Genomic DNA, 12877 nt, shown 5'->3' with positions numbered 1-12877 from the left:
CCTTTTGGAAAACAGCTTCCCCCCTTATGAATAATAGTGATGAACCAAACCACTTCTTCTGATCACTAGGAAATCACCTTGTGTTTACCACCTCTCCTGTACAATAGGATTTGTAGTTACAAACAATAATGGTGTGGTGTAGTGTACATGTGTTTTACCTTTTTCCTCCTCCCTGCTATTTCTCCCCCTTAGTTGAGGAATCCTCCAAACTATTATATAAGCTTTTATCTCCCCCTTTGAGAAGGAATGTATGCTGTTGTCTAAAGGAGTTCTCATATTTTACTTGTTTGGAAAAGAAATAACAAGTCATAGTCTGATCAACCATGTCCCGTTAAATGCTGCAAGAATGACTTCACTGTTGATCATTATGTTCACCAATCTTCCCAACTCCTTATACCTCCCAACCCAATTGTTACCAATTGTTAGCTCCCAACTTGTTAGGTTTCGAAGTATTCTAATACAGTCTGTAAATGTTAGGTTCCTAAGAGTTAAGTTCCAATCATAAACAGAATCGAGACTCGAAGTATCAAGAACCATGTTTAGGGATAGAGAAATGGGATATGGTGGTTTTCTTTCTTCCTCACTGTGAGTGTGTGATTCTGTTAGATATATTTGATAATGTCATGTCTAATATGATTTATGTTTAGTTTTCAGATCTTACTTAAACAGGACAAATCAGTACTTAACTGAAATCGGCACTTATACTGAAGTCAGAACTTAAGTCATCAGTACTTAAGGTTCAGGACATATTTATCAGAAGATAATATCAGGACTTAAAGGAAATATTCAGATAAGGAAGGCAGCTGATTAAAGGAAAAGAAGATCAAGACAAACGTAAGAAGAGATATGCATGAAGAAGGAATTCTATGAAGAAAATAGAATACTTGGAAGAAAAGATATCTGATTGATATATTTTAGGAAGCAGAATTATATTCCATATCAATAGCGATTATCTTGTAACAGTGTAGTATATAAACACAGACATAGGGTTTACACTAAAAGTGTTATCATTATCGAGAAGATTATTCATTGTAACCCTAGCAGCTCTCGTGATATTTGTTCATCATTGAGAGAGGACAGTTCCATACTATAACAGAGTTTATTATTTTGAATAAAGTTTGTTTTCTGTTACTTGAGTTATTAGAGTTCAATTTGATTGTGCTATACACTGTATTCACCCCCCTCTACAGTGTATGTGTGTGGCCTAACAAGTGGTATCAGAGCCTATCTGTTAACACACAAACAGTTTAAGATCCAAAAATAATCATGTCTGAAGTAGAAACTCTAACTAAGCCCACCAAAACTGAAGAACCTCCAAAGACACAAATCCATAGCCGATATGAGGCTATTAGAGTTCCCATATTGAGACCATCTGAATATCCCATATGGAAGGTGAGGATGACTATATTTCTGGAAGCTACAGATCCAGAATATCTTGATAGAATCAAGGAAGGGCCTCACAAACCAACCAAGCTCGCAGTTGCAGTTGCAGGTGAAGCAGCAAAGTCAGTACCAAAGGAGAAGAGTGACTACACTGCTGAAGATATCGTATTAATTGCTAAGGATGCTAAGGTACGACACTTACTGCATAGTGCCATTGATAATGTAATGTCAAACAGGGTAATAAACTGCAAGACTGCAAAGGAGATATGGGATGCCTTGGAAACAAGATGTCAGGGAACTGATACGATTAAGAAGAACAGGAAGACAATACTCACTCAAGAGTATGAACACTTTGACTCAAAGGCTAATGAGTCATTGACTGATTTATATGATAGATTTGTCAAACTCTTGAATGATTTGTCACTGGTTGATAAAGAGTATGATCTTGAAGATTCAAACCTTAAATTCCTGTTGGCTCTTCCTGAAAGCTGGGATTTAAAGGCAACAACAATAAGAGACAACTATAATCTTGATGAAACAACTCTTGATGAAATTTATGGGATGCTCAAGACTCATGAACTTGAGATGGAACAAAGAAGCAAGAGGAAAGGAGAAAATTCAAGGACAGTTGCTCTTAAGGCTGAAGAAGTATTCGCCAAGGCAGCCACCTCAAGGAAAGGCAAGGGTAAAGCACTCTTCACAAAGTCTGATACTGAGTCATCAAGTTCTAATAGTGATGATGACTCAGAATCTGAAAGCTTGCCTGAGACGGATGCTGATGAAGAGATGATGAAGCTGTGTGCCCTTATGGTGAAAGAAATCACAAAGATTGCATACAGGAAGTTCAGGAAGGGAAAGAAGTTTTCCAGTAAAGGTGCAAGTTCTGATAAGAAGAATTTCAGAAAATCTGAGGGCAAAGGAGGAAAGTCTGACAGAGGAGATTATATAAATGTCAAATGCTACAACTGTGGTGAGAAAGGCCACATATATCCTGATTGCAAGAAAGTGAAGAGTGACCAAAGCAAGGCTCTTGTCACAAAGAACAAAAGCTGGACAGACACCTCAGATTCTGAAAGTGAGGAGAATTATGCCTTGATGGCAAATGCTGATATGGCAAGTGCTGAAAGTAGTTCTGAAGCTGCTGAGTTAAAGGTACCTCAAACTACTTATGCCTTTCATACTGATGATATTAATGAGTTGAGAAGATATCTTAAAACCATATTCATTAGCTATAGAGATCAAACTTTAACATGTGAAAGATTAACTTCTGAAAATCTTGCTTGTAAAAAGAGGAATGATTATTTAGAAAAAGAGTTAGTCATGTTCCATCAAACTCAGAAAGATAGAGATGATGCTTTCTATGTTAGGGATGAATTACTTAAAATGAATGAATCTCTAAAACTGAGTTAGAAAAGGAAAGAGAGATTATCAGGACTTGGACTAACTCAGGCAGAACAACTCAGAATTTGTTATGTAGTGAAAACTGGAAAGAGGGCTTAGGTTATGGAGATGATAAGAATGATAAAGGAACTGTAGAAATTAAGCCTATAGTTGTTAATCAAAAATCTAAGTTAAAGCCTGTTAAGTTTGTAGCTGTAAAGTCTGATAATGAAAAATCAGAAGTTAAAGAGGAATTAACTTCTGAGAAACTAAAACAGGAAAAGACAACTGAAGTAAACGTAGGCTTAATGACAAAGAAGCAGCTTAAGCATAAGCTGAAAGAAGTTAAGAATGCAAACAAGGTAAAATCACCTAGGAAAAATAGGAATGGAAAGGAAGGTGTGAATAAAAGCAATGATTATAAGCCTGTTCCTAATGCTCCTAGAAAAATATGTCATAACTGTGGAAGTTCTAACCATCTGGCTTCTTTTTACAGGAAGAATAAGAATATAAACTCCTTACCTTCAAAGTCAGGAGTTAAGAGTCAGTCTGTTAGATATAAGCCACAAAATCCTTGTTTTTATTGTGGTAGTTTATGGCATTCCATTTATACTTGTAAGGAATATCATAGTTTGTACTATGATTATTATCAAATAAAACCTTCTTTAAAGAAAGTTAGCATTGTTTCTTCTAGTGTAAGTTCTGATTCAAAGTCTGATAGTGTAAATTCTGATAAGAAAAATGTTAACATAAACTCTGATGCTAAATCCGCTGCAAATGTTAACAAACTTAATAAGGCCAAAGGATCCAAGCAAGTCTGGGTCCTTAAAACTAATCATTAGTGGTCTTTGTGACTGCAGGGCAACTGGAAAAACATCCTAGTTCTGGACAGTGGATGTTCAGGACATATGACTGGAAATAAAGCCCTGCTATCAGACTTTGTGGAGAAGGCTGGCCCAAGTGTTTCTTATGGAGATGGCAACATTGGAAAAACATTGGGATATGGCAATATCAATCTTGGGAATGTCATCATTAAAGAAGTAGCTCTGGTATCAGGATAAAACACAATCTGCTGAGTGTTAGTCAAATCTGTGACAGAGGTTATCATGTGGATTTCTTTGAAGAACACTATGAAGTTATTAGCAAATCTACAGGCAAAGCTGTTCTGAAAGGATACAGGCATGGTAACATCTATGAAGCCAAGCTTTCAACAAGTACTGATGGTTTTGCAATCAATCTGATGAGTAGAGCATCAATTGAAGAAAGCTGGAATTGGCACAAGAAACTCTCTCATTTAAATTTCAACAATATAAATGAACTAGTCAAGAAAGATCTTGTGAGAGGACTGCCAAAGTCAGTATTTGCTCCTGATGGCCTTTGTGATTCTTGTCAGAAGGCTAAACAAAGGAAATCCTCATTCAAGAGCAAGACTGAATCATCAATTCTTGAGCCTTATCACCTACTACATGTTGATCTATTTGGTCCAGTAAATGTCATGTCTATTGCAAAGAAGAAATATGCTATGGTCATAGTGGATGAGTTCACCAGATACACATGGGTGTATTTCTTGCACACAAAAAGTGAAACTGCATCTCTCTTAATTGATCATGTCAAGCAACTGGATAAATTGGTCAAAGATTCAGTGAAGATAATAAGAAGTGATAATGGTACTGAGTTCAAGAATTTGATAATGGAAGAGTTCTGCAAAGACCATGGAATCAAGCAGGAATTCTCTGCTCCTGGAACTCCACAACAAAATGGAGTTGTTGAAAGAAAGAATAGAAATCTCATTGAAGTTGCACGTACGATGCTTGATGAAGAAATATCAAGAGATAGTGGATTTGTTTCTGTCTTTTGTTGAATCTTTTTCACGGCTCAATAGATAATTTGATAAGCCAATGATTTTTTCCGTGTTTCAGAATACGGTTAACCAACATGTTAACTAATCGATTACGATAAATTGGATCGGATTTTGCAGTTTTTTCTTCTGCAGTACCTCGATGTGACATGAGCGTGAAGGGGGTTTAAGAATCCGTTTTATTTTTTTATAAGGGCTAAAATCTCTTATTTTGGCTTTTTTACTCCATATTGTAGGGTGGATCTCGAAAGATATGAAAGATCTCCCTCCAAGCCGTACATACGACTTTCATCGAATACGGCTTTCCGCAGAATTCTATATGTATCTATGAAATCGAGTATGGAATTCTGTTTACTCACTTTAAATTGAGTATCCGTTTCCCTCCTTTTCCTGTTAGGATTGGAAATCCTGTATTTTACATATCAGCTATTTCTGAAAGAAAATCCAGGAATGGACTTTGAGAGTCTGATGGAAGAAGAAGCTAGACTTAAGTCAGAAAAAGTCAAATCTAAATCTGAAGCTTCTGTTGGTAAAAAGAAACTTCCAAAGGCCAAAGGCATTGTGATAAAAGAAAGAACAAATCCTGAAGCAACCAAGGCTAAATCACAATTGCAGATAGATCCAAGGTCCAAGGGTAAAGAGAAAGTTGGTGAACCTATCAAGGTTTATATGCCTCATGTGGATGAAGAAATTACTGTTGAAGATGCTGATCTTGCTCTGACTTCAAGAAAAATTTCTAAGACAACCTCTGACATGGCTCAAGTTGTTCAGAGTAAAGATATAGTTACTTCTGATATCTCAAAGAAGCAAGTAACCTCTGACATAGCTCAAGTTAACTTGATATCAGAAGATAAATCAAAGGAAACCTCTGACATTGCTCATGTTAAACCTTCAAAGTTACTCCTGCCAGGATTCACCAAAGCCAAACAGACTCAACCTTTGAAGACTGCTGTAAGTGGTTTTGAAGCAAGAGTGGTTACTAGAAAGGAAGCAAGAGATAAATATGGATTGGGTAGTGCTGATGAAAGAAGAATACAGAACACAACCAATGATCCAACTTCCTTAAGTGAACCAGGTATGGAGCAACTCCTGAAACATTGAATCAACTAGAATATGTACAGATGGTTTACCATACCTACTTGAGAGAACATATCTTGTTGTACTTCATGACAGATGGTAGGGTTTATCATATAAGGGAAAATGCCATTCCACTGAAGTATTTTGAAGAATTGGAACATGTATTATTCTTACTTCAAGTGAATGACAAAATAACAGAAAGTGCTGCAAACTATTTGAAGAGTCAAATTCAGAAACAGAAAAGGCTTTATTCTGTTAAGTCTGACAGCATATATCTTCCAAAGTACAGAGATCACAAGGATGATATTGTTGAGATGAAGCCTAACTCTGCTAAGATTATAACTACCTTTCTGGGTTACAAGGCTGTGGAATTCAATCATGAGTCTGACAAGGCATATTTGATCAGACTGGATCAGGATATAAGGAAAGCTAAAATTAATGATCTCAGGGCTGCAATCTTTCAAACTGGTGAAGATTCTGCAGAACTTAAAGATGCTAAAAGGAGGATGATTGATGAACTCAGATATGCTGAGAGATGTTTGTTAAAGAATTATCTCAGAACAACTCCTGACATCAGAGAGATCAAAAAGTGAAGCCAAGTCAAGATCTACAACTGCTCAAATTCTGATATGTATACAGACTGAAGTTATTATCAGAAGTTAAAGTTGGTAAAGCTTTAAGGACTGTAAGTTGTAGTTATCTAGTCAAATTCTCATGCATTTGTAATTAATGTTTTTGACATCATCAAATATCTGTTAAACTTGTATATTATGCTAATTTACAAGTTGGGGGAGATTGTTAGATATATTTGATAATGTCAAGTCTAATATGATTTATGTTTAGTTTTTAGATCTTACTTAAACAGGACAAATCAGTACTTAACTGAAATCAGCACTTATACTGAAGTCAAAACTTAAGTCATCAGTACTTAAGGTTCAGGAGATATTTATCAGAAGATAATATCATGAGTTAAAGGGAATATTCAGATAAGGAAGGCAGCTGATTAAAGGAAAAGAAGATCAAGATAAACGTAAGAAGAGATATGCATGAAGAAGGAATTCTATGAAGAATAGAATACTTGGAAGAAAAGATATCTGATTGATATATTTTAGGAAGCAGAATTATATTCCATATCAATTAGCGATTATCTTGTAACTGTGTAGTATATAAACACAGACATAGGGTTTACACTAAAAGTGTTATCATTATCGAGAAGATTATTCATTGTAACCCTAGCAGCTCTCGTGATATTCGTTCATCACTGAGAGAGGACAGTTCCATACTGTAACAGAGTTTATTGTTTTGAATAAAGTTTGTTTTCTGTTACTTGAGTTATTAGAGTTCGATTTGATTGTGCTATACACTGTATTCACCCCCCTCTACAGTGTGTGTGTGTTGCCTAACAGAATCTGTTTCGTGTACCACACATGTGTTTCACTCTTCTCTCCACTCGTATTTACACTCATTCTCAGAAGTTTTTCACTCCTCTCATAGCTCCAAAATCCAGCTGTACCTGCAAGGAAAATCTTCTTAGTCATCCTTAAGGAGGTCACATGTGGTGCAATGGGAGTTCGTAAATCCCCATCCTTGTTAGACTCGTCAGATGAATCTGAGTCATAATCTACAAGTTGCTAGTTTCTCTTTTAGGGTTCCAGATTTGAACTCTGGGAAGGTAAACAATGATCCAAAGAATTTAGCATAAAGATCAAAGTTTCTTTCTAATGTTTGTGAAGACATTTCCTTGTAACTCATCAGGTAATATCTGAATCATTGTCAACAAGTTGTCGATCTGCACCTATGTCAGATCCACTATCCGCAGATGCATCCAGGGGATTTAAGCCTGGGGAGGTAGACACTGACCACTGACATATGGCTATTGGATCAGTATCCTCTCCAAACACCCGTAAAGGTAATTGGTCCATTAAAGAACCTTGAAAAATTGAATCTGACCGTAAAATGGTCAAAACTCTTGTTTCCGTCAACTAATCCTTTGTGTGTGTAACCTTTCCTTATGCATCAAGAATTGTTTATGTTTGAGGTGGTGACACTACATCGGATGCCTTGGCCGACAGGAGAATTTCAATAGACGTACCCTATTGAGAGAATGAATCTAGTGATTGTTTTTGTGTCTTTTCAGCCATTACATCTTTTTGAGAAGATGTATGGGGGCTAGCAGTTGTCTTTGTTTAAATACTACTCATCTTTGTAGGAGACAGAGCCGTTGGGTTGACTTCAGAATCTTCCTTATGTGGTGCACTAAGGCACTTTCTCCCTCACGCTCATTCATACTTCATTTTATTGGTAAGAGAGTGTTGGTTGGTTCTGTTTTTATGTTTGTCTTTACAGTCTGGGATATAAGTTGTGGGTTTTTAACCTCATGACTATCAAATGAAAGAAGGCCATTGGAGGCTAAACCTGTATCACAAAACATATGGCAATATAGAGATAAAATGGACTTAAGATCTATAATGAATGAAAATTATGTATTTAATCTTTAGAGAGAAATGATGTATAATAGTGATTTCACGAAGATTTTAATGAAATAAGTAATCACCAATGTAGAAAGAAGTTTGATTTTCTCCTAAAACTGTTTGAGTGCACAAGTCTGTTTTTATGTTTAAAAAGATAAATGATTTGATAAGACACACACTGATGACCTAGCAGTATTAAGAAGAGAAAGAAAGATTTTGTTTTTTAATTTGAATGAGTTTTTGTAAAAGCATTGATTACTTAGGGTAAAGTCTAAGCAATTCTCATTCATATCAAAATCTCCTAATCTATCTTTATAAAATTATTACCAACATATTGTTTATTGATAATTAATCTTAATAATAATGACTATGCTGCTGATTTTAAATTGTAGGGAATCTATCAGATATAGCAACTCATATAAATTCACTGGAACTTAAAATCTCATAATTATCTACAACAAAATATTAACAATATATCATTGAATGATGTAATATCCCATATTTTCAAATATTATTATTATAATTATTTGGAATTATTTATGTGATTTTAGGTGAATTTTAGTGAATTATCTGATAAGTGGAATTGATGTTTGGGTGTTTAGATGTGATATTATTTGAGTATTTGAATTTTATATGTCCAGAATAAAATATAGATAATTGTGATATTTTTCTGGTAATTTTTGGACTGTTAGATGATTTTATATTGAGTTATGAATTATTAATTATTTTCTCAGTAATTACCAAAATTATTTTATAAAGCCGGGGATCGTCCAACTTCAACCGTTTTTACGTTTTTACAACCCGAAACTCTTCCGAAAACTCCTTCCTAACCTAATATGGTAATTCCGGACATTTTCCGTGTTTTGACTTTTTCAATCCGGATTACGGTTTGACCCGTGCGCGGTCCGGCGCAAGATTTTCGATATGATAGTTATTTCGATAATCAACAAAATCCGTATTCTCGAGAGACGGGATATTTTTACATTATTTTCGTATATGGTGTTTTATAAAAAGCTCGGTTTTGATGATTATCCAAATATGGTATTAAATTGTATCATTTTTATAGTTACTTAGCAGCTAAGTAATCTATTTTCGGATATTTATTTGCATAAATACTTGGATTGTCTCTAAAATTGTTTTTATGGTTTTATAATTACAATAATTATATTTGGGATTTTATAAAATTTAGAAATCAATATTTCATCAATTATTTAGCCCTGTATGATTTTCTGATTTCATTTATTTGTAAAATCCGTATTTAATTCCAAAATTCTTCTAAAATTACGAAACTCATATTTATCCAAGTTTGGAATATTCTGAGAATTTTAAAATTATTTTGGGAATTTTTAGGATTAATTTTACCCGCGCGTTGAATCGTTTAATTGCTAAAAGCGGGTATAAACTGCGTTTCAAAAATTATTTTAAAATTTCGAAAGTTATGTTTTTATAATCTTCGGGATATTTGTAACATTTTAAGACTATTTTCGTGATTTTATGAATTTGTTTTAAGTGCAGCTCGGTTCGTTAAATCGTATAATGCGGGTATAGAGCGCAAGTCAAAAATATTTTAAAAATTATGAAAATTTTATTTTACTAGTTTTCTAATTATTCTGAGAATTTTAGAATTTGTTTGGTAATTTTTCTGATTTTATTTACCGGCGCGTTTATTCGATAAGTTGAGAAATGCGGGGCAAAATAAATTAAAAAAAAAGAAAAAAAAAAGAAAAAAAGAAAAACGTGTCAAATCCTAAAACTACCCACCACCCCACCCCACCCCACCCCACCCCACCCCTGCCACGCGCACACCCCCTCCCCCATTTCTTTTATTTGTTCAACACATTACTCCCTCCCCTCCTCTATCTCTCCTCTCTATTGTATATTTATATACTTTTAATTTTCAAAAATTCATATCTTACAAACCGTTCATCCAAATTTCAATTAGTATATATATAAACGATCAGCGTTTCGATACCTACGCATAGGTATATATATTGCGAGGTTTTGAGAAGAAAATTTACGGGGCATATTTCCGTTATATTTCCGTTTTAATTTATTTTCGGGACATAGAAAAGGAGTTTGAAGGCGTTGATTACTCCACATGGCATCTCAGCGTTTATATGTCTATGACCATTAATTTCGGATTTTTCTGAAGATATTTTCCGGACATCAGATATTCTCTTCGGGGTGATCAAAATTTATTTTGGGTAACGATTCCGAAATTCCGCTTTCGTACTTGTATATATTATAACATGTTAGTGTTTATATATTTATTTCATAATTTTTAGAAATTATTGGAGAAGTCACTTTTGGTCCGAGTTTTGGTTCAGGTAGCCGTGTTATTCATTTCTGGAGTGTTTATACGCGTAAATATAAATTATTGTATTGATTGTTGTTGGTTGTGTCAATATGATATCGACTGGCAGTCCGAGAAATAGAGGAGGTGCTGTCCGATTTCCAAGAAAATATTATTTTTAGTTCTGAAGATTATTATTTTTATTCTTATTCGAAAATAAATCCAAATTATTTAGTTAATGAATTTTAATTGATTATTTAATTCGAGTTAATTATTTCTTATGATTTAAAAATTCCGAAAAATAGTTCGAGCTTTAAAATATTATTTTAAATTATTTTTTAAGCTCAATAATTCTTATAAAATTATTTTCGAGTGTTCGAGCCCTATTATTTAGTTATAAAATGATTCGGAGACCCGATTTAATTCCGAAAAATGTTCAAAAATTCATAATAAATAAACTGTTCATCCATTTAATACGAAACGAACGCGTACAGACTCAGAAAAATATTCCGCTTTCATTTAAAAATACTTTCGAGACCCAAATCCTTTTGTTTCGAAAGGTTGCTTATTTTACGAATGATTCTAAGTCGATTATTGATCGATAAAATCATATTTTTGACCCGATTTCCGTTTTAAACGTACCGAGTCGACCCTTCAGATGAACCGAGTCCTGTGTTATATGAATTATGTGATACATGAGTTATGTGCTTATGTGCTATGTGAATTATGTGTGTACGTGGGTCAAGAGTCTTGTGTTTGACTATCTTCTTTATGTGTGGGCTATCATATGGGTAGACGATAGGCTTTTGACACGCAGTTCGTTGAGTGATTATCGTTTAGGCGATTAAAGTTCTACATTTTAATTGTAGATGCGGATCTTTCGAGTTGATCAGGACAAGACGTTGGATAAAGAATGAGATGGAATGGTATTGGGTATCTGGCTTCTAGCAATCGCAGGAGCAGCATATCAGTAAAATGTTGAAAATAAAGATGGTGATATTATGAGATAGAATGTCGGAATAGATGCGGTTTTGCGAGTGTGACTAACTGCTAAAACCCAAAGGCAAGTATTTCTATCATCACTTATTGTTCAGGTGATATTTATTTTGAATCGTATCATGCAAGTATTGCTTTCCCTATTCTCAGTTTAGAATCGATAAATGTTTTACATATCGCTGAATTAAATGATTCTGTTTACGCAAGTACCCTCTGCTATTCTATGTTCAGAATAGTCAAGTGATTTTACTTATCCAATTATCGGATTTATAAATGTTTTGGATTTTGAGAAAAGTGATTTGGTTGCGAATATTTCTACCCAAGAACTGGGGGAAATAAAATTATTTCGGGTGTCAATTATTATGACCCCATTTCAATAAAAGGTTTTAAGATTGGATCATAATTGCGTAAGTGACCGGGACGGACGGTCCAGCGGAGGGCTATTTCTAAGTGCCATATGGAATATTATGACACAACTTTTTCCACAGGCAGGTATATTGCCTTTGTTTGAGTACTCGTGTTTTAGGGTCACGTTTCTATGAATCCTGACCTTGTGCTATCACACGGGCTGATCAGCATGTGATAGTAGGTCCGTCGGAGGATGATCCTAATCTAATTATCATATCGTTTTTGATATTCATAGAATAAATGATTTATCAACTATTTCTGTTTTGGAATAATGGTAAAATGCAGTTTTGATTCAAATTCTGATTTATGCTTATACTTACGTTGTTGTTAAATATCAAAGGTGGTATTAGTATAGATGATTGATGTTGACTTCAGTATGGGTGTTGTGAGCATCAAAGTTCGTATTGATATCTAATTTGATATGACAGCAAAGTAAGTATTAACTTGAAGAGTTCGGTTTTGAATGAGTTTATGATCCACTCTATAATCATTGTTTCATGTTATTGTTGTTTACCATATTTCCGTAAACACTGTTTTACGAGTTTGATTCTCGTCAAGATTCAAAGTATTGCTGAAGCATTTCGCTCAAAAATATCAAAATGGTTTTGAATACAATCAAGGAATCAATTCTAGGATTCCTCAACTAAAATTTTATGATTCAGCAATTATGATTTTAAATGTTCTGCGCTGATGCAGATGTCAGTTTTATATCAAAACAACCCTATATATGCTATAATGATCTTGCTGAGCATTTCTTTCGCTCATACTTGTCTGTTTTCAAATTTAACCTCCAGTGAGGATTAGCTTGCGCTAGTTAGCTGCGTAATTCGAGGAAGCAAAGAAGAAGCTTTTGGAAGGTGGTTGGTCTAGGGTTTGCGGACTAGTGTAAGTTTTATTGTGTAAAGTTGTTTATATTATATTAAATTATAGTTGTGTATTTTATTTGGGCCTAGTATACTTCATTTCGAAGTTATACTAGTGGGTTTAGTTTTGAGTTGGAATTTATTGAAA

Source organism: Apium graveolens, chromosome 8, assembly GCF_009905375.1.
Source record: "Apium graveolens cultivar Ventura chromosome 8, ASM990537v1, whole genome shotgun sequence".
In the NCBI taxonomy this organism is placed as follows: domain Eukaryota; kingdom Viridiplantae; phylum Streptophyta; class Magnoliopsida; order Apiales; family Apiaceae; genus Apium; species Apium graveolens.
This window is presented reverse-complemented; position numbering follows the sequence as displayed.